The 20,423-nt window shown below is 39.9% G+C and overlaps 1 protein-coding gene across 23 annotated transcripts in view; it reads left to right on the top strand.

Annotated features, from left to right (window-relative positions):
* TMEM108 (transmembrane protein 108) overlaps positions 1-20,423 on the top strand; it is a 695,879-nt gene that overhangs the window by 59,575 nt on the left and 615,881 nt on the right. The gene's annotated exons all lie outside the window — the stretch shown is intronic.

Here is a 20,423-nt window from a genome sequence, read left to right as displayed (position 1 = left end):
TTCCTTCTATTCTTTATGTTCTCATAGATGTATGTACTGATGGCTCTCCCTTAAGACTTCCTGGCCTGTTCCAGTTACTTAGGCACCTACGTCTCTAACCTAATTCTCCTCCTTACTCCCACTCTTTTTTTGTTTCCTTAGCTAGCATTTCCCAGTGTCATGTACTATCTCAATTCAACTGGGAAATGTATTGAACAATTACTGTGTGCCCTGTACTGTGCTGGGCTCTGAGAATATAGACATAACTAAAACTCAATCCTTTCACTTAAGGAGCTCAGGGTCTAGTGGTCTGAGAGACAATAGATCATAAATTATAATTCAGGATAATAAGTGCTTCCAGGGGTGCATAGTGGGTGGTAAGACAGAAGGAAGAGGCCGGGGCAGTATGTCTAGAGGAAGACTTAAAGAGTCATCACTCCAGGCAGGTGTAGAATCGAATGAGGATGTTCCAGCAAAGAGAAGAGCCTGGTTCAAAGATAAGAGTTGTGAGGGATGAAGATGCACTCTGGGATCTGTAAATAATTTGCTTTATCATATGAGGGAATGGCAAACATGAGGCTGAACAGATAAGCTAAGGGTACATCAGGAAGAGCCTTATATGCCTTGTTAAGGAGTTGGTCTTTATTCTAAAATGGCATTAGGGAGTTATAAACAGCAGAGGAAAATGAGTAACAGATTTGTGTTTTGGAAATATTATCATGCTAGTGATGATAAAGGTGGTGATCCTAAAGCCAGGGAACCAGTTAAGAGGCCCTCACTAAATCTAGGTGAGGAATGGTGAGCCTCTGAACCAAGCCTGGCCAGAGTAGTTGAAAAGGAAGAGAGTTATGTCTGGGATAGGGTTGACAGAGGTCAGTGGCTGATTAGATGTGGGTGGTAGGGAGGTTGGGGCACTGAAAGACAAAGAAATACTATTTGGATTTCTGGATTAAGTGAATACATTATGTGCATTTATCTGAGATAGGGACTTTAGGAGGAAAACCAGGTTGGGGTGGGGTGGCAGGACAGGGGACAGGAATGAAGAGTTCAGTTCTGTGCCTACTTAAGTGGAGATGCCCAGTAGACAGATGAACATAGGGATAAACAGGCTTGCTCAGGGAGGTCCCGGCCTTGCCAACCTCACTGATGCTCTTCTTTTGGGACACCCTAAGCCATGGATACTTGATTGGGCTTTTATGTGGAGGAATGACTGTGGAACAAATTAAAGTAACACCTGGACCCATTTATAAATCCTATCCTCCTAAAAATTCTGTCATTCAATATCTCTTTCCCACCTCCCCCCCCCCGCCTATTCTCTCCAGCAACACTGAAGGGGAAGTTGTGGGAGGCTGAATAATAACCCCTCAAAGATGTCCATGTCCTAATCCCAGAAACCTGTGAATATGCTACCTTCCATGGCAAAGGGAATTTGCTGATGTGGTTAAATTAAGGATTTTGAGATGGGGAGATTATCCTGCATTATCTGAGTGACCTATTGTAATCACAAGGGTCCTTAAAAGAAGGACATAGGAGGGACAGAGTCAGAAGAGATATGATGAGGGCAGCAGTGGTCAAGATGATACAGGGCCATAAGCCAAGGAATTCAAGTGGTGTCGTGAAGCTAGAAAAGGGAAGGGAATGGATTCTCTACCAGAGCCTCCAGAAGGAACCAGACCTCCCTACACCTTTACTTCAGGCCTCACTGAATTTGGTCTTTGGACCTCTAGAACAGAAAGATAATAAATGTGTGTTGTTTTAAGCCACACATTTGTGGCAATCTGTTATGGCAGCAATAGGAAACTAACACAGATGTGTAGCAAGAATTGAAGCTGGAGGGCACCAGATTTTGGCACAATTGAAACCTTAAACCTGCCTCATAGTGCTAGGCTACAACAGCCTGAAAGACCCCAGAGCCCAAGTTTATTATTTCCTGGTTGGATACCAGTAACCAATACAACGATTCCCCAAAACAATTATACTTTATTGTCATCTCTTTTGCTAAACAGTGGTTTCAGTACAGGGTGTACTGGGAGGTGATTGCTAGGCCCCACCCTCAGAGTTTGAGATTCAGTAGGTCTTACGTAGGACCTTTCTAATAAGTTCCCAGCTGATGCTGTTGGTCTGGGGACCACAACTTTGAGAACTACTATAATGTGTGTTTGTGTTTGTGTGTGTGTGTGTGTGTGTGTATAAATCTCCTTTATACTCAATCTAAGAGTTGCTGTATGAGTCCTCTCTCCCTTCTTTATTGGATTGTCAATTCTCTTAGATCTCATTCTTCTTTATATCCTCAGAATTTAGCAATGTGCCTGACCAAGTAGACATTTCATGAATGCTTATTGATTCCCTGCGTAGTCCTGTCCCACTTCTGTTCCCTAATATTTAAGGACCCATCTCCTTTCAGCAAAAGATTCTATTGCACAAAGCATTCTTTGAGATGCAGAATTTTTTTACAACCCCAGCAAATTTCATTGAGATATAAGCAGTTGAGCACTATTTCCAATGAATTGTGCATGGTCCACTCTGTGTGTGTGTATGTGTGTGTGTGTGTGTTTTACATGCCTGGAAGACTAAGGTAATTATCCTTTGGTTGTTGGCAACTTCTCAATAAGAGATCTGTCAGATGCAATACTATCAAAAGGCACTTGGTGACATAAAGAAGAGCAAAATTATGTAACAAGAATAAACATTTTTCCCCCACTGGGGGCAGGAAAGGGGTGAGAAGAAAGCCACATTAGTAGTTGAAAATGCTCTTTCTGATGAGAGCTTTCAGAAGAAATAGTGTTGGTTTATACCAGTTAACACTGGGTTCCCAGACATGATGCAGTTTTGTTTTAACTCAGCCTTTCCCTGACAGCTCAAAGCTTGACTCTACCCCAGAACCATTTCCTAGCCTGATGTCACTCCCCAGTTGAGTTCTGAAGAGAAGAGGCTCTCAAAGCAGGTTTTTAAATCTTTCATAATGTGCTTAGAATTCTTATGCTAAGATGTCTAGAGACCCTCATGTACCAGATTCTTCAAATACTCTTCCTAGTGAGTTGTCTTGAAAACTATAATTGGTCATTAGAGTATGAACATGATATGCTATAAAGTCATAAAATATAGTGACAGTTTTCTTTTGTTATGCTATCCACAGTGATTTATACTTTAGAATAAGGCTACATGGTTATAAGGCACATGCTTATATGTGACTGACCAGATTGTGCCCATCTGACTTTGCCCCCATTGAACCCAAATGCATCTTCAGAATCCTTCTCAACATATTACATTATATGGCTGGTAGTGTGGACTCTGGAGTTAGAGCTGAGTTTGAATATACACTACTCTAGTTACTAGAAATCAGGCCTTGGACAAGGTACCAATCTCTAAGCCTTAGTGTTAGTAAATAGGAGAAATAATACTACCTATCTCACAGAGCCCTAATGAGGTTAAATGAGAATATGCACACACATTCCTTAGCACAGGGCATAGCACAAAGAGCTCCATAATGTTACTTATTCTTCTCATTATTATCAATAGCTATAAAAATGGGCAAAGGATGTAATTATCCTCCCCCATTGTGCTTAGATCATATCTGGGCAGAGTCTTTATTTGTAGGTTTCAAAATTACTTGACTAACCAGGCTCTATCCTTTTTGGCATGACAACACATTTGAGTGAGCACCCAGTCATGTACCCAACTGGGATACAGCCCTTTGACTCTAAGCCCAGTTTTTCCTGCAACCTCTTACCTCCTCCAAATCATCCTGCTCAAATGGTGGGTTCAGACATTGGGGAAGCTGCTGTTACTGTTGCCACGTTCTCTTAACTCTTAGAGGACCTAGATTAGAACTGAATCTCATATAATTTACCACCTGATCCTGTCTCTCACTAGAGTTTAAAGTTATTGAATGCAACAGTTGCAATTCCATTCAACTTCCCAAGCATATCTTAAACTCATCCATTTCTCTCCATCTGTATGCTGCTACTCTTCTACTTCAACATACCATTATCTCTTGGCTGAATTTCTGAAATAACCTCCTACATGGGCTTTCTCCTTCCATTTTTGCCTCCCTGCCAACCAATCTCCATCTTGGCCAGTTTGATAATTTAAAAATGCTATCCTGACCATGATCCCTGATTAAAATTCTTCAATGCCATCCTAGGCTTTTGTAATAAAATATAAAAGCAAGAACCAGGCCTACATGGCCCTTTTTAAATTTGTCTCTGCTTATTTCTCTATCCCTATCTCATACCCTTCTCCTTCCTCTCTACATCACAGCTAAAGTGACATCTTTCAGATCCTCAATGAGCCAACCTCTTTCCTTTCTCAGGGTCTTTGCACATTCTGTTCCTTTTGCCTAAATGATATTCCCCCAAACTCTTAATCTACTTGATTCTGGTTTTCCTGATGGGCTTCAGTTCAGCTGTTCTTTCCTCAGACAGTCTTTATTCATTACCATTCCTTAATATGAGTTCTATCCCCACCTGTTATTTTTGCCAGACTATTTGTATTTTTTCTCCACAGAGCTTAGCACAGTTTGTAATTCTACACATAAATCTACATTGAGTTTTCAGTATTTCTCTCCCCTTCTATGTGGTGTGATGCTTGTGTGTTTAATCAGTCTCCTAGTCCAGGAAAAATCTTAAGCAGGTTCTAGTTATCTTCACAAATAAAAGAGTAAGACCTTTCCCTCCCTTAACATCATACTGCCATGGCATATTATCAGGGCCTCACCCTCCTTTCAGGGGTGGGTACTTACTATGTCCTGGTATTTTGCAGTGGGGTGTTTGTCCTCATGGGGTAAGCTGGATAAGGAGTGAACTAAGTCCAGGGAGAGGAGAGTTGCTTGAGCTGGGGAGTTGCTTGAAATATTGTCAGAGTTGGCAAAACTTTCTGCAACAAACTGCAATATTTTTGTGGCTTAATGCAATAAAAATTAACTTCTTTTCACACAAGAACCCAGTGCAGATGTTTCTGGTCAGAGTGACCACTTTAGGTGGCTCTCTTCTAAGTAGGGACCCAGGGATCCAGGCTCATTCCATCTTTTGGCTCTGCCATGCCCTAGGGCCTTGGAGCCCATCATTTATATCTGGCATAACAGGAAAGAGGGAGCATGGAGGATTGCATTGGAAGTATTTATGAACAGGATAGGAAGTGGTGTATATCACTTCCTCCCACATTCCATTGGCCAGAACTCACTGGTTTGTGATATGATTTCATCTAACTGCAAAGGAGGCTGGGAAATAAAACCTAACTATATGTCCAGGAAAAAAAGGCAAGCATGAAGTTTGGAGGGCTGGAGAAAGGATGGCTGATATGGGCCCTGGTGTGGGTGACAAGTAGTGTTGCCAAATGTATCCTTGGCTATCATCTGGTTCCTGGGTGTCCACAAATTCTCCTTACTGTGGCCCATGGTTGACACAGTTTGTTTTCATTGATGGCCCCTTCACGTCTGGATTGTCCCTCCTATCCCCACTGGCCTCTATGGCAATTCCCTTGCCTTCCATTTTTCTTTCTCCTTTCAGCTCAGAGGAATCTTTTGTCATTTAATGGGGTATCTGTGTGGGGTGAAGTTCATGCTAACATTTGCTCTAGTGTCACTTTTATTCCTGTAAGTATAGGAAGTCTCTCCTTTTTTCTCTGTCTTCTGCTTATAATATCTCTACCCTGAGGCAATGAGCATAGCCTAGCTACTTGAGTGGGAACAGAGAGAGAAAAAAGTAACTATTGGGAGGAAAATACCATTGAGTAGTATTTCAAAAGCATTGTCCTACAACAAATACAAGCCCAATGAGGGTAGAGACTGTGTCTGTATGTATACCACAATATCTCCAGAATCTAGCAAAGGGACTCAATAAATATATACTGGATAAATAAATGCATGAATAAGTGCATGAATGTTCTAAGACGCAGCATCACTCACAGATAACCTCTTGCATCCTGATTCTTCCACACCTTCCAAGGCTTCTCAAAGGGGTGTGTGAGTGGTGCTCTTGTGGCCTCCACAAGGAGACCAGAGAGAGCTATAGTGATGGTGCCCTGGACTCTGCAAGTTTGACCTCATCTTATACTTTTATACACACACACATATTCCCATATACACTTAGAGTGAAAAATAATCCAAGAAAATAGGACAGGGAACAATAATAAAGGGAAGAGGAATAAAAACACACTCAGTGCTTGGCACATAGGAACCCTATAAATGTTTATTGAATGAGAGAAAGGAAGAAATGCCCGGTTTCCCCTATTCAGAGACTGAAATGGGCAGTTCATAAAGATGCATTGAATTCCAACATTTTTTCCTTAAAAGTTTGCTAGAGAGAGCTATGCTGTAGGCTTATAATGTCACTCTTGTCCCTTAGCAACAGACTAGGTTTGTTTTTCTAGCTGATCTGACTTAAGGATTGTGTGAGTGCTGTTGAATGCTGGGGGAGAGCCAACTCTCATGGCAGGGAGAGGCAGGACCAGGAGGCATTGAGGTTCCCATCCAACACTAAGGAAAGTGATGTGGCTTGAGATGGATTCTTTTTAAAATTTTTTTTTTTATTTTTAAAGAGATAGAGAGCATGAGCATGGGGAGGGGTAAAGGGAGAGGGAGAATCCCAAGCAGACTCCATGCCAAGCACAGAGCCTGATACAGGGCTCCATCCCAGGACCCTGAGATCATGACCTGAGCCAAAATCAGAGTTGGTTGCCAAACTGACTGAGCTACCCAGACGTCCCGTGAGATGGATTCTTTATCATTAGTTCTTCTAATTGTATTTTTGAAGAGGTCAGAATTCAATGAAAACTTTTTTCCTTTTTTTTTTTTGAAACCTCTCATCAACATTTGTGGCAAACACTAGAGGTTGGCACTGCCAACTCTCATATCAGTCCCCTTCTTTCTGGCCTATGTCTATTATATGGTCTGAAAAAAGTATGCCATTCCCAAACTCCCTTGCAGCCAGAGAGGCCATCTGACACAATTCTGGATCCGGGGACATAAGTTACCCCCTACTTTCCTTTCTTTTCTACCCTGAATGGACAAGAGGGCACAGCTGTAGCTACCATTTGTGACCAGGAGGGAGAGGTCAAGAGACCCACAGAGATGTTGGCCCTGACATTGTTGAGCCACTGAACCAATGCAAGCAGACACCTTCAGCAGACAGTCTTCAGCTCTCTTTTAGGTGGGGAAAAATGAACCCCTCTTTGTCTCTGATATTGAAATGAAGGATTCTGTCACTTGTAGCCTAAAATATCCCTTGCTGACAGCTCCTCTTTCTTTTCTTTTCTTTTTATCCAGATGAAATAAACCAACTATATTTAATAAATATGAAAAAAATTTCACAAAATATTAAAATAAGATTTTAAAACATGGAATTGTAGAATGGGCAAAACAATTTGGAAAAGAACAAAGTTGGGGGACTTGCACTGCCTGATATTAAGGTTTATTCTAAAAGCAAAAAATTTGTAAAGTCTTTACAAATCAAGATAGTGTGTTACTGGCAAAAGGATAGACATATATATTAATGGAACACAATACAGCATCCAGAAAAAATGGAATTGCAAAATATTCATCATTGCAGAGCATTTCCCAACAGAGGAAATATTCAACAATTCCAATTACCTCTTCTGTTTACAGTTTCCAGTCAGCTCAATTCCCAATGACTTAGCCTAAGATAAATTATAATAATAATGAATATGTTTAAAACTAAATTCTTCCCTTGAGTAGGCTATACTTCTCTGATTTCAGGTCTTCTTCCTATCCCCCCTGATCCTCCTGAAGTTTTAGGAAAACTCTTTTGCCCTTCAAGTAAGCCAGTCCAGGCACTGTCCATATACCACCTCTAGTCTGAAACAGCTGCAAGGATTGTTCTTTCCAGTCAGTGCTGGTGCTTTCCTTTTCCTGCCTTTACTAATTTTCTTTCTCAGACACATCATCCGTCTTCTTCTCTCAGTTGTCTTTCGTTCCAGAGTTTCTTTCTTTCTTATTTATTTCCCTAAACTGTGAATCAGTTTAAACCTCCACTGGGTTGCCCTTTTCACGGGGTCTGTTCCTTCAACACAACAGAGGCTTTATTGGTTACCTGTCTGGAGCACTCTTTCCCCACATCTTGGCATGTCCAACCCTGTCTGGACATAAAGTTCTCCAGCTAAATGTCTTTTCAAGCAAGGCTTCCTGGCTGTCCACCTCTCCACCCTGCATCATTTTTAAATTCCCAGCTTTTCAATTTTCTTCAAAGCTTTATCAGTCTCCAACTATCTTGTTCATTACTCTGTTTGCTTTATTACTTTCCTTTGGTAACATTTCTAAACATTAATAACAAAGTAGCCGAAAGACAAATTAAGAAAACAATTCCATTTACAATTGCACCAAATAGAATAAAATACCTAGGAATAAACTTAACCAAAGAGGTGAAACATCTGTATTCTGAAAACTCTAAAACACTGATGAAAGAAATTGAAGATGACACAAACAAATGGAAAAACATTCCATGCTCATGGATTGGAAGAATTAATATAGTTAAAATATCCATATTACCCAAAGCAATCTACAGATTCAATGCAATCCCTATCAAAATAGCAACAGGATTTTTCACAAAACAAATAATACTAAAATTTGTATGGAACCTCAAAAGTCCCTGAATAGCCAAAGCAATCTTGAGAAGGAAAAATAAAGCTGGCAATATCACAATTCCAGATTTCAAGGTATACTACAAAGCTGTAGTAATCAAAACAATATGGTACTGGCACAAAGATAGACACATAGACACATAGATCAATGGAACAGAATAGAGAGTCCAGAAATAAACCCATGACTATATGGTCAATTAATCTATGACAAAAGGAGGCAAGAATATACATGAGGAAAAGATAGTCTGTTCAATAAATGGTGTTGGGAAAACTGGACAACTACATGCAAAAGAATGAAACTGGACCACTTTCTTTCATGATACACAAAAATAATCAACATGGATTGAAGACCTAAATGTGAGACCCCAAACTGTAAAAATCCTAGAAGAGAACATAGGTAGTAATGTCTCTGACATCAGCCATAGCAACATTTGTCTAGATGTGTCTCCTAAAGCAAGGGAAACAAAAGCAAAAATAAACTGTTGGGACTACATCAAACTAAAAAGTTTCTGTACAGCAAAGGAAACAATCAACAACACAAAAAGGCAACCTACAGAATGAGAAAAAATATTTGCAAATGTTATTAATTTCCATCTTCCTTTGTCTAAAGCTCCATGAGAATAAGGACCTTATCTGCTAAAAGATGACATTTGTCCGTGATTTATAATAAAATGAGTTAACCTGAGGAAAGTCTGTAAGCAGGATGTCCTTGTTTCCTTAGAATAGTCCAGGTTATTTCCATGTCATTATTTGTAACATTCCCTTTAATTCTCAAAAGTATGCCTGGTGGATGGTGAGGACACCTTTCTCTGGGTCTCTTGTCTTTGGGGCTAAGCACTAAGAATTATAACTTTATGTGATCAGTGCTCTTTATAACCATATCTCTCTGATACAGTAAATCCCTCAGCCTCATTATAGATTTGATTTAAAGTAGGTAATGGAGGTGGGGTAGACAAACAAACAACTATAAATGACAGCCATGTCAGTTAATATAAAATTATTTATGTGCTATAAAGATGTATTTCAAAATCAAAACCATGACTAAATACCACCTCACACCTGTCAGATGGCTAAAATTAACAACACAGGAAACAACAGGTGTTAGTGAGGATGCGGAAAAAGGGAACCCTCTTGCACTGTTGGTGGGAATGCAAACTGGTACAGCCACTCTGGAAAACAGTATGGAGGTTCCTCAAAAAGTTAAAAATAGAGCTACCGTATGACCTAGCAATTGCCCTACAAGTATTTACCCAAAGGATACAAAAATACAGTTTTGAAGGGGTACAATGTTAATAGCAGCATTATCAACAATAGTCAAACTATGGAGAGAGCCCAAATGGCCATTGACTGATGAATGGATAAAGAAGATGTGAGATACACACACACACACACACACACACACAGGAATATTACTCAGCCATCAAAAAGAACGAAATCTTGCCATTTGCAACAACATGGATGGAGCTAGAGTGTATTTTGCTAAGTGAAATAAGTCAGTTAGAGAAAGACAAATACCATATGATCTCACTTGTATGTGAAATTTAAGAAAGAAAACAGATGCACAAATGGGAAGGGGGAAAAGAAAAAAAGAAGAGAGGGAAACAAGCCATAAAAGACTCTTAATGATAGAGAACAAACTGAGGGTTGATGGAGGGAGGTGGGTGGGGGGTGGGCTAGATGGGTGATGGGTATTAAAGAGGGCACTTGTTGTGATGAGCACGGTGTGTTGTATGTAAGTGATGAATCACTGAATTCTACTCCAGAAACCAATATTGTACTGTATGTTAACTAAGTAAAATTTAAATTAAAAAAAGATGTATTTCACTAGTTCTAGTAAATTCAGAATATTCTAGCAAATGGAAGGCTGATAATTTATTTAACGGATCCCTTATTAATGAGCATTTCAATTTTTCCAGTTTTTTCTTTTATTTTAGATTTATTTATTTATTTGAGAGACAAAGAGAGAGCATGAGTGGGGGGAGGGCAGAGCTGGAGAGAATTCAAGCAGACTCCCTGCTGAATGTGGAGCCCGATTTGGGGCTCCATCTCACAACCCATGAGATTATGACCTGAGCTGAAACCAGGAGTTGGACACTTAACTGACTGAGTCATCCAGGCACCCCTCCAATTTTTTCTTTATTAACAATGTTGTGACAGTGAACATTCTTATATAGTTTTGTATACATGTGCAAAATTTCATCAGGATAAATTTCTATGTGTAAAATTGCTGGTTCAAACACTATGTCATTTACAATGCTGATGGTTATTGTCTAGGGCCATTTTAAATAGGAAATTAATATAACAATCACCTTTCACTAAAGCAAACTTGTATTTCAGTTGTAATTTCAGAGTAACACACTAGTATTTTACACATACATACAAATCTGTTCTCTCTAAGGAAAAATTTTTAGGTATCCAAACTATATAATTATTTTTGCATTCCTAGCTTTCATTTTAATGATCTCTAATGAATGCATGTGGAGTGAATTCATAGATTGTTAGCAGTGATATGCCTTTTTTGTTAATTTTAGGCTATTTAATGGTCACAGATGGATCCCCCATTTACACATTTCTCCTTTTTGTAGACAAGAGTCCCAGTGTCTACAAACTTAAGGATATAGTTAGTTGTATGATAAACTCTGAATTAAAGTCATTCTTTGGGTTTTGTTTTGAATCACCCACTAAAATCATAACACATTGGAGCCATAAGGGATCTTATAGATCTGTAACTGGAATGGCCCAATTTATAGTTTGGGATGCAGATATGGCACCACTCAGGTGGGTTCCCAAAGTTGAACATGTGAGCTCTCACATGCCCAGCAAACAGGAAATACCACATCCTTCCCTGGAAGCCCCTTCCCCAGATATGCCAGGGCCATCATGGTCACTTTGATTTCTGCTTCTGGAGTCTCAGCAGAGATGTCCCCTCAAGGCCAGATGACTCTGCTACCCCACAAGAGGCTGGTGGCTCCCAAGGAACTGCTAGTGTAGACTTTTGCTTGGGCCACTGCTCTTCTTTCAGGGGCCAGAGAGAAGATCCCCAGGCCTCAGGAGTAAGTTCTACCAGGAGAAGGCTCCAGGCAAACCTGGTCTGGATGCCCATCCCTATCACTCCTCATGTTTCCTTACACGGCCACTTCTCCAGGACTCATGCCTATTATCTGATTCCTGGGCTGGGGTCAGTCCTCTTGTGCACTGATTTACAGCCTCCTTTTGAATTCCTAAGTCTGTGCAGAGGCTAGGCTGGTGATCCTATCTTTTCTCCTTGGTGCTGAGTTTATCTGATGGGTCTCGTGGCCATTCCCTGACTCTGAGCCTTGCTCAGTCCACTCCAACTAGTTTTAATTTCTGAGACAAGGTGTTGGGGTCTTGATGCCTTCCCACCTTCATCCTCGAGGAGTGTCTTGGGCTCCAAATGCGAATTTGGCTACTTGCTATCAGCAATCTTCAGGTTTCAGATCTCAGTACTTTCTACCTCACACACAGATATTAAATTCCATTTTATCCATCCATCCTACTGGAGATCATTTAGGTCTGGTCCCCTCATTTTAAAAATGAGGCACAGAGAAGTTACTTACCCAGGGTCACACACCTGGTCATGATAGACCAGAGACAAGAATTCTTGTCTTCTAAATCATAATTCAGAGCTCTGTTCTTTCTTTTATTTTTTTTTAAGATTTTATTTATTTGAGAGAGAGAGAGAGATCGTGAGAGAGAGCACGAGTGGGGAGGTGGTTGGGGAGAGGGAGAAGTAGGCTCCCCGCTGAGCAGGGAGCCCGATGCAGGACTCAATCCCAGGACCCTGGGATCATGACCTGAGCCAAAGGCAGATGCTTAACTGACTGAGCCACCCAGGTGCCCCCAGGGCCCTGTTATTTCTAATGAGATGTTTCTATTTTGTGGGGTTTCTCTGGTGAGTTTTGAAATTCTAAGCCACTTACTCTCTAGTATTCTTGGCCACATTCCATGCTGCCTAGCTGAAATAGGCTTAGACATGCTGCATACCTTTTTATTTACCTAGTAGTGATTTCCAGAGTCAAAACCAAACGGCTCATTATAATTAGCTGCTTTTTCAGAAAACCGACGTCATAATTCCCCTCCATTAGGATAGAATAATCAAGGGCTAGTGCTGAGCACACTCATTGCCCTAGAATGTACTTTGCTGCTTCGCTGTGACTCAGTGACTCTAGAAAATACTTATGCTGCAGCCCAGCCCATATTTCATCAGCTCCTCTGGAATCTCCATTGAGTCAAACTTTTTTGAGGTGTTTTCCATTCTGTCTCATTCAAAACATTTGTCACTCAATGGACAGCTTAGGGAAGCAACTGGAAAGCAATTAGAGAGGTAAGAAATCATTCTGAAAAGCAATCTCAATCCGCCAAGTCGTGGTTCTTATCTTCTAGGGCTGGAATCCTCATCTGTGACCTGGAATTCCGGGTATAGGCCCATTCCTCAGGCTGATGGCTAGCTTTGGATGGAATGTGTAGTTTGAGAGCAGACAGGTCATGGTGGGGGGAAGTGAAGGGCAGTAGGAGTGTTCATATTTAGAAATTTTTTTCCGAGGAATTTTATTTCAAAAAGTCCAGAGTTGGGGGCGCCTGGGTGGCTCAGTTAGTTAAGTGTCTGCCTTCGGCTCATCGGGGGATCGAGCCCCACATCGAGCCTGCTTCTCCCTCTCCCTCTGCTGCTCCCCCTGCTTGTGCTTTCTCGCTCTCTCTGTCAAATAAATACATAAAATCTTTAAAAAGAATAAAGCCCAGAGTTTTGCTCGGTATTGTCAGAATGTGCTTAGTTCACCTACCTAACATTGGGTCAGACTGCCAGCCAGCATTTTGTCAGAATGCCATTCTACAAAGACAGCTTCCAGAACTTTCTGAAAAGTACTTTTCAAAAAATCATGTTTCCATCTTGATTTATCTTTATTAGTCGACATGCAGAGAAAACTTATTTCTCTAGGTTTGCACCCATAATTTTACTAAAGTGTAGAAATCCCACTCTCTGTTTTCCATATTAGCTCATCTCTGAGGGAGAGGTTCTCAGCCCTGGCAGCACCCCATTGGCTGGGGAGCTTTTAGATATTGCCAATGCCCTGGCCACACCTCAGAGCAATGAAATCATCCCCACTGGGGGTGGGACCTAGTCATCGGTACTTTTAAAAATTCTCAGATGATTCTGTTGTGGAGTTTAGGTTGAGAACCACTGCCTAAAAATTACTACCTGCAGGCAACAATTTGCCTGAATGCTGAACTCTAAGCGTGGTGAGGGTAGAAGCTGGTTTGTATAGTCTTGCTCATCTCTGACACCCACAATACTTCCTGGCCCATGGGTAATCAGTATTTACTGATGGGATGAATTCATGCTTATTTTCAATTTCATAAAGGTGTAGATAAAGAAATGGTCTCCCTTTGGCCTAGGGATAATGTTGCACATCCACAGTCATGGCGCCAGATCAGTATTAGAGGCTTCTGTGTACCCTGATTCTTAAATTACAGGCTCATGAAAGGTTTATGGTCCTGGGAGTGGCCTGGTTTGCCAGGGCTAGGGAGACACCCAGGGGGATCCGCACTGTGGTTATTTACCAACTGGAATGAAAGTATTTTAATATAGGTCCTCTTGTACTCATGTGTAAACAGGCCATAGTGGTTTAAGTTTGGGTCCCTCTGTTGTCAGGGATTTCCTAGTCTCAAAAGCTGTGTGTGACCTGGTGCTGTCTTCTGTCATTGTCTACTTCCTTCTCGTTGCACTCCAGCCACACTGGCTTTCTCTGTGTTTCTGAACACTGTCAAATGCCTTCTTGCCTAAGGGTCTTTGTACTTGCTGTCCAGTCTGCTGGAACATTCACCTGATGGGAGGAGCTGCCAATTCACATTGCAAAGGGCATAGAAACAAAAATGGGAATGACAGCAGCCAGTTTGGCAATCAATCTACCACATGGCCCCTTTAGGGAGATATTCAGTCTCTTAGATAAAATGCTTAGCACCTCAGATTTCTCTTCTTTCTCTCTATCCCTTTTTCTCTGTGAGTGCTCAAAAACATTCTATTTTGGCTGCCAGAATCCAAATATTAAGTGTTTTTCTTTATGTTTTGAAATAAATCTAATTGTCTTTCCTCCCTTTTCTACTCCGTACTCCCTGTCCACCCCCTTCCCCCGATAAATGCTTTATACTGGCTAAGGAGGTGCTTCATAGGAAAAGACAAAGGAGAAATGCACATTTATATGGCTTAAGATATTATTCTAGTACGGTGGTTACTCACAGTGGGCTCGGGCAATGGGCTGAGCACTTCCTACACATTGTCCCATTTAATCTTCACAATTAAAAGATCTTACACATAAGAAAACTGAGACCTTAAGTGGTCTACATTTACCTAGGTAAATGGTAGAGCAGGATTTGACCTGAGGGCTGCCTGACTCCATAGCCCTTGCTCTTCATCCTTATACTCTCTGTGCTTCTCTGTGAGATCATCACCTGTGAGGTTGTCTTTATAAAGCTCTAAAATTCCTATTTGTTTGAAGCTTGTGTACTGCTCTAAGAAATATGCACTAATGGCATACTGCCCAGCTGAAATTTAAAAGAAGAGAGCAAAAAGAAGCATGACATAGGAAGTGATTGTAATGGCAAACAAATCACAGAAGAATAATAGGAAAGCCTCCATACAGAGGCTTTTATTAATCCAGGGAAGTGGCAGTGATACTTCATCACGAAGCACAATCTGGCAAGAATGGGCCACCAGGCTGAATTATATTGGAATATCTTATCTTCACCTTGGGCACATAAGCAAGGCTACATATTATAGGCATGATTATTTTTCTTTGGGTTGAGGCATGTTTATGCAGTGAAGTTCTCTTGGGGTACAGTATCCCATTTAGGCTTCTCACAAAACCATGGTTTCCTAGTCCTAAATTCAACATGGCTGAAAAAGATGTTTCTTCACAGCTTCTATCATGTCTACTTAATCCTAAATTATTAATAGTTTCAGTTTATTCCCAAGAAGCTACTATTTTCTCTCTAATTATTCAAGGGGAAGATTTGAGTGAAAAACATGTTAGCATTTGTGTTTTTTCCCCCTCATACCATACTGTTAAAAAATAATGACAAAATGTGGTCCCTGGATCAGCAACATACACCTCACCTGGGAAACTTGTTTGAAACACAAATTCTTTGGACTCACCCCAGACCATATGTGGTATCCTAGAAGCTTTATAGTTTCAACTTTTTGCATGTAGGTTTATAATTCATTGCATATTACATTTTTCCATATACTTATCTGGTTGTACCAGCATCATTTATTAAAAAGACTTTTGTCCAAAATCAACTGACTCTAAATGTGTGATCTATTTCTGGTCCCTCTAATCTGTTCCATTTATCTATTTATCCTTCACCAGTACCTCACTGTCTTAATTACTGTACCTTTATTTATTTTTTAAAAAGATTTTATTTATTTATTTGACAGAGAGAGAGAGAGAGAGAGTGAGTGCATAAGCAGGGGGAGCGGCAGGCAGAGGGAGAAGCAGACTCCCCACTGAGCAGGGAGCTCAATGCGGGACTCGATCCCAGGACCCTGGGATGATGACCTGAGCCTATGGCAGACGTTTAACCAAACTAGCAACCCAGGCATCCGATTACTGTACCTTTATAATAAGTCTTGAAATCAGGTGGGGTAAGTCTCCAACATAGTTCTTTTTTTTTTTCCCCCCCATTTCCTTAGGTCATCTGCAATTTCTATCAGCAATGCTTTGTAAGTTTTTGGTGCATAGGACTTGCATATCTTTTGTTAAATTTATTCCTAAGTATTTTATGTACATGTATGAACCATCACTACCATCCATCTCCAAAAGTCTTTTCATCTTCCCAAACTGAAATTCTGTACCCATTAAATACTAAGTCCCCTCTTGTTCCCTTCCCTCAGCCCCCAGCAACCACCATTCTACTTTCTGTCTCTATGAATGTGACTGCTCCAGGTGCCCCATATAAGTGGAATCATACAGTGTCTGTCCTTCTGTGACTGGCTTATTTCACTTTGCAGAATGTCTTCAAGGTTCATCCATGTTGCAGCATGTGTCAGAATTTCTTCCCTTTTTAAAGGCTGAATAATATTCTATTATATGTATATGCCATATTTTGCTTATTCACCCATCTATGGATTCTTGGGTTGATTCTACTCTTTGGTTATTGTGAATAATGATGCTATGAACACAAGTGTACAAATACCTGTTTGAATCCCTGCTCTCAGTTCTTTTTAGTATATACCTAAAGTGGTATTTTTAAGACTGTTTTCCAAATGTTTATTGACAAAATAGAGTAATACATAAATATAATACTGTGTGTTGACTATACTGGAATTAATTAAAATTAAAATTAATTTAAAAATATAGAAAAGCAGTTGATTTTGTATTATTTATCTTGTATCCTGTGACTTTGCTACATTCAATTACTAGTTCTACTAGTTGTGTAATAGATCCTTTACATTTTAGGCATATAGCCTTGTTGACTGCAAATAAAGGTAATTTTACTTCTTCCTTCCAAGCTTTATGCCTTTTACCTGTCTTTTCTTGCTTTAATGCATGGTTAGGACTTTATGGACAATGTTTAGGAAAAGTAATGAGAGAAGATATCCTTGCCTTGCTCCCAATCTTAGGATGAAAGTGTTCAGTATCTCATCATTAGGGAAAACATTAGTTACATGTTTTTTTTTTGGTGCCTTTTTATCAGGTAGAGGGAACTCCTTTCTATTCCTGCTTTGATGGGTGTTTTTTAAAAACAGCTTTTTGGAGGTATAGTCGATATACAAAAAACTGCATATGTTTAATGGACATGCATACCTTGTGTTATTGCTTCATTGTGCTTCACAGATATTGCATTTTTTTACAAATTGAAGGTTTGTGGTAACTGTGTATCAAGCAAGTCTATTGGTGCCATTTTTCCAACAGCATTTGCTCATTTTGTGTTTTTGTGTCCCATTTTGGTAATTTTCATAATATTTCAAACTTTTCCCTTATTATTATTACATTCATCTGGTTATCTGTGATCAGTGGTTACAAGTCACTGAAAGCTCAGATGATGGTTAGCATATTTTTTAGCAATAAAGTATCCTTTAAGGTATATACATTGTTTTTTAGACATAATGTTCTTGCACACTGAATAGACTATAGTATAGTGTAAACATAACTTTTATATACACTGGGAAACCAAAAAATCCATTTGACTCACTTTACTGTGATATTGGCTTTATCACAGTGGTTTGGAACTCAACCTGAAATATCTCCGAGGTGTACCCATACACAATTTGATGAGTCTGAACATATGCATACACCTGTGAAACTACAGTCAAGGTAATAAACATATCCATCATCTCCAAAAATTATCATACTTGTACATTGAATTTTGCCAAATGCCTTTTTTGTGTCTACTGAAAAAATCACCAGCAAAGGGCAGTGAATTTTAGGATTCAACTCCTGAGGTAGGGTGAAAGTTCCCACTGCTTTGTGCATTTGGCTGCCTGAGCAAAATTAAGATTTTATAAACTAACAAAGAAGAGAAAATGGTGGTTGTGATGGCAACCAACAACAATGATCACAATACACCCTTTAACTCAATTTTGGAATTTTGTGAAGCTTATATTGCAACTGAATTAATAACTTGCTACGTTTGACATCTTGTTTCACCTATCCCTCTTGCTCATGCAGTCAAACTTGTCTTTCTAAAATACAGATCTTACCATTTTACAACTTTGCTCAAAAAACTTGCTACACTACAGAACAAATTCCATAGCATGGCATCCAATGCCTTTCTGGATTTGGGCCCGTGTTGTCTTTTTAGTAGTATCTTTCAGTGCACTTCTATCTGCCTCATCACCCAGCATTTGCCCTTCCTGTGACATGCTGTGCATTCCTATGTGTATCATTGCTGGTAATGCCTTTGCCCTCCTTATGTACTCCCACAATCCACTCATCTTTCAAGACCCAGCTCAAATGCTGCCTCTTTCATGATGCCATCCACAGTATTTCCAGTTGCTACTGATCTCTATTATCTCTGTGCTCTTATTGTACCTGTAATGCTCTCTTGTAGGCTATTTAGCGGAAAATGTGTTTGGATTATGTTTTCCTCAGCTGTGTAGCCCTACATTGCCTCATATAGGGATGGCAGATATTACAGAAGCCACAAGTCCCCATTTGTGAGCCCATGGAAGGTATTACTAAATAATTACAGCATGATTTTCCACCAAGCCTAAATGCACCTCAAGGCACCTCAGAACATTGTTAATTTATTAATTAATAACTGCTCCAGGCAGTTATTACCAGTTGATTAAATGAAATCTGCATTCCATCTCTAGCTAAATTTATGACCTTGTTCCTAACAAAAGCTTAATGCTTTGGTTAGTTGAATTTCACTGCATAGACTCCAGGGGTGGTTTCCACCAAGGACTAAATTTATTTGGGAAAGCTAGAAAGCTAGAGGATTATAGCAGATTATAGTGCTATAGCATTATTGCATGTGGAGGAGCTGACCACATGGAATGAATCTGTTAGTAAGAGTGACAAGCTCTTGCTGAAGGGAGGCTAGGCTGTCAGACTGATTTTCTTTTCTTCTCAAGAAACTCACCAGAGACCTTGTTATTTTCTTGGTTCAGAATCCGAGAATCTGATAGGTCTGCATCAACTGTGTGTAAGGCCATGCCCTGGGAATCTCATGGGCCAAGGGGGAGGAGTGAGAGCGTTTCCAAATGCCACAATCCATTTCATTACTGTGGGGCAAACTTTCATCAGACATGGCCCTAAGTTTCCCCCTGGGAATGGCAAGTGTCTACAACAAATAGAACTCTTTAAACCATACAGACATCAGTCTGACTAATGTTCAAAAGTCAGTGTGGGAAATGACAAAGTCGTTAGGGGTTTCCTTGAAGGGAAGGTCAGTTTTGACTATTGGTCAAGTTCTTGGAAACCATTGCAAGGCTATACTGACCAATACAATGGCCATTAGCCACGTTTGGTTTATTTAATTTAATTAAATTTAAATAAAATTAAAACTTCAGTTCCTCCGTCACACTAGCCACATTTTAAGTGTTCAACTAGCCACATGTGGCTAGTGGATACTACATCAGACAGAGCAGATATAGAACATTTCCATCCTTGCAGAAAGTTCTAGTGGACAGCACTAGTCTAAGGCCTCCTGTAAAAAACTTGAACTCCTTTGCGCTGTAGCTTAGAGTTTCTGCAGAAGTTTCAGCTTGCGTGGACCAATTATATTCTTTGGTATTTCTATTATGTATATCATGTAACTATTTTATTTATGTTTATTCACCTAAATAATTGCTTTTTTCTCTTCCAAGGCCTTTCTGTTTAATGTTCCATTTGAGAAAAATATCAAGGAAGTATTTATTCCCCATAGTTAGAGGTCTGTGTGGTAAGCAAGAGTCTATTATTTATCTTCCGTTGTTTCTTTATGGTGGTTACTATCTTCCCTGATCCCTATGAGTTCCTGTTTGCAACCCTCTGCCTGTTAAGCCGGCTATGTCTTGCATGGTTGTTTGAATTTAAATTACCTGCCATTTTGCCTTACTAAGGAAAATGTAGCGAATTCAGTCATTAAAGGAAGTACTGTTGGGAAATAATATGCTATAAGGCTCCCATTTATTCTGACATTTTTATTCTTGCCTCCTCTCCCACATTAAATAAAAGCTATTGTATATAGGGAGATGCTTAATAAACAGGCCACACAATACAATGTGGCTAAAGCTTTCACATTGGTTTTAAATGGGGTTCCTTTGAAATGACTTTAATCTTGGTTGTGGTGGCTACTTGATACAGCATTCATTCTTCTTTACAACTCAAAGCTATATGTTTATTTCA

This window comes from Mirounga angustirostris, unplaced genomic scaffold, assembly GCF_029215605.1.
Source record: "Mirounga angustirostris isolate CCGP_5_RB_7025 unplaced genomic scaffold, mMirAng1.0.hap1 SCAF_1, whole genome shotgun sequence".
Classification (NCBI taxonomy): Eukaryota; Metazoa; Chordata; class Mammalia; order Carnivora; family Phocidae; genus Mirounga; species Mirounga angustirostris.
This window is presented reverse-complemented; position numbering and strand designations above follow the sequence as displayed.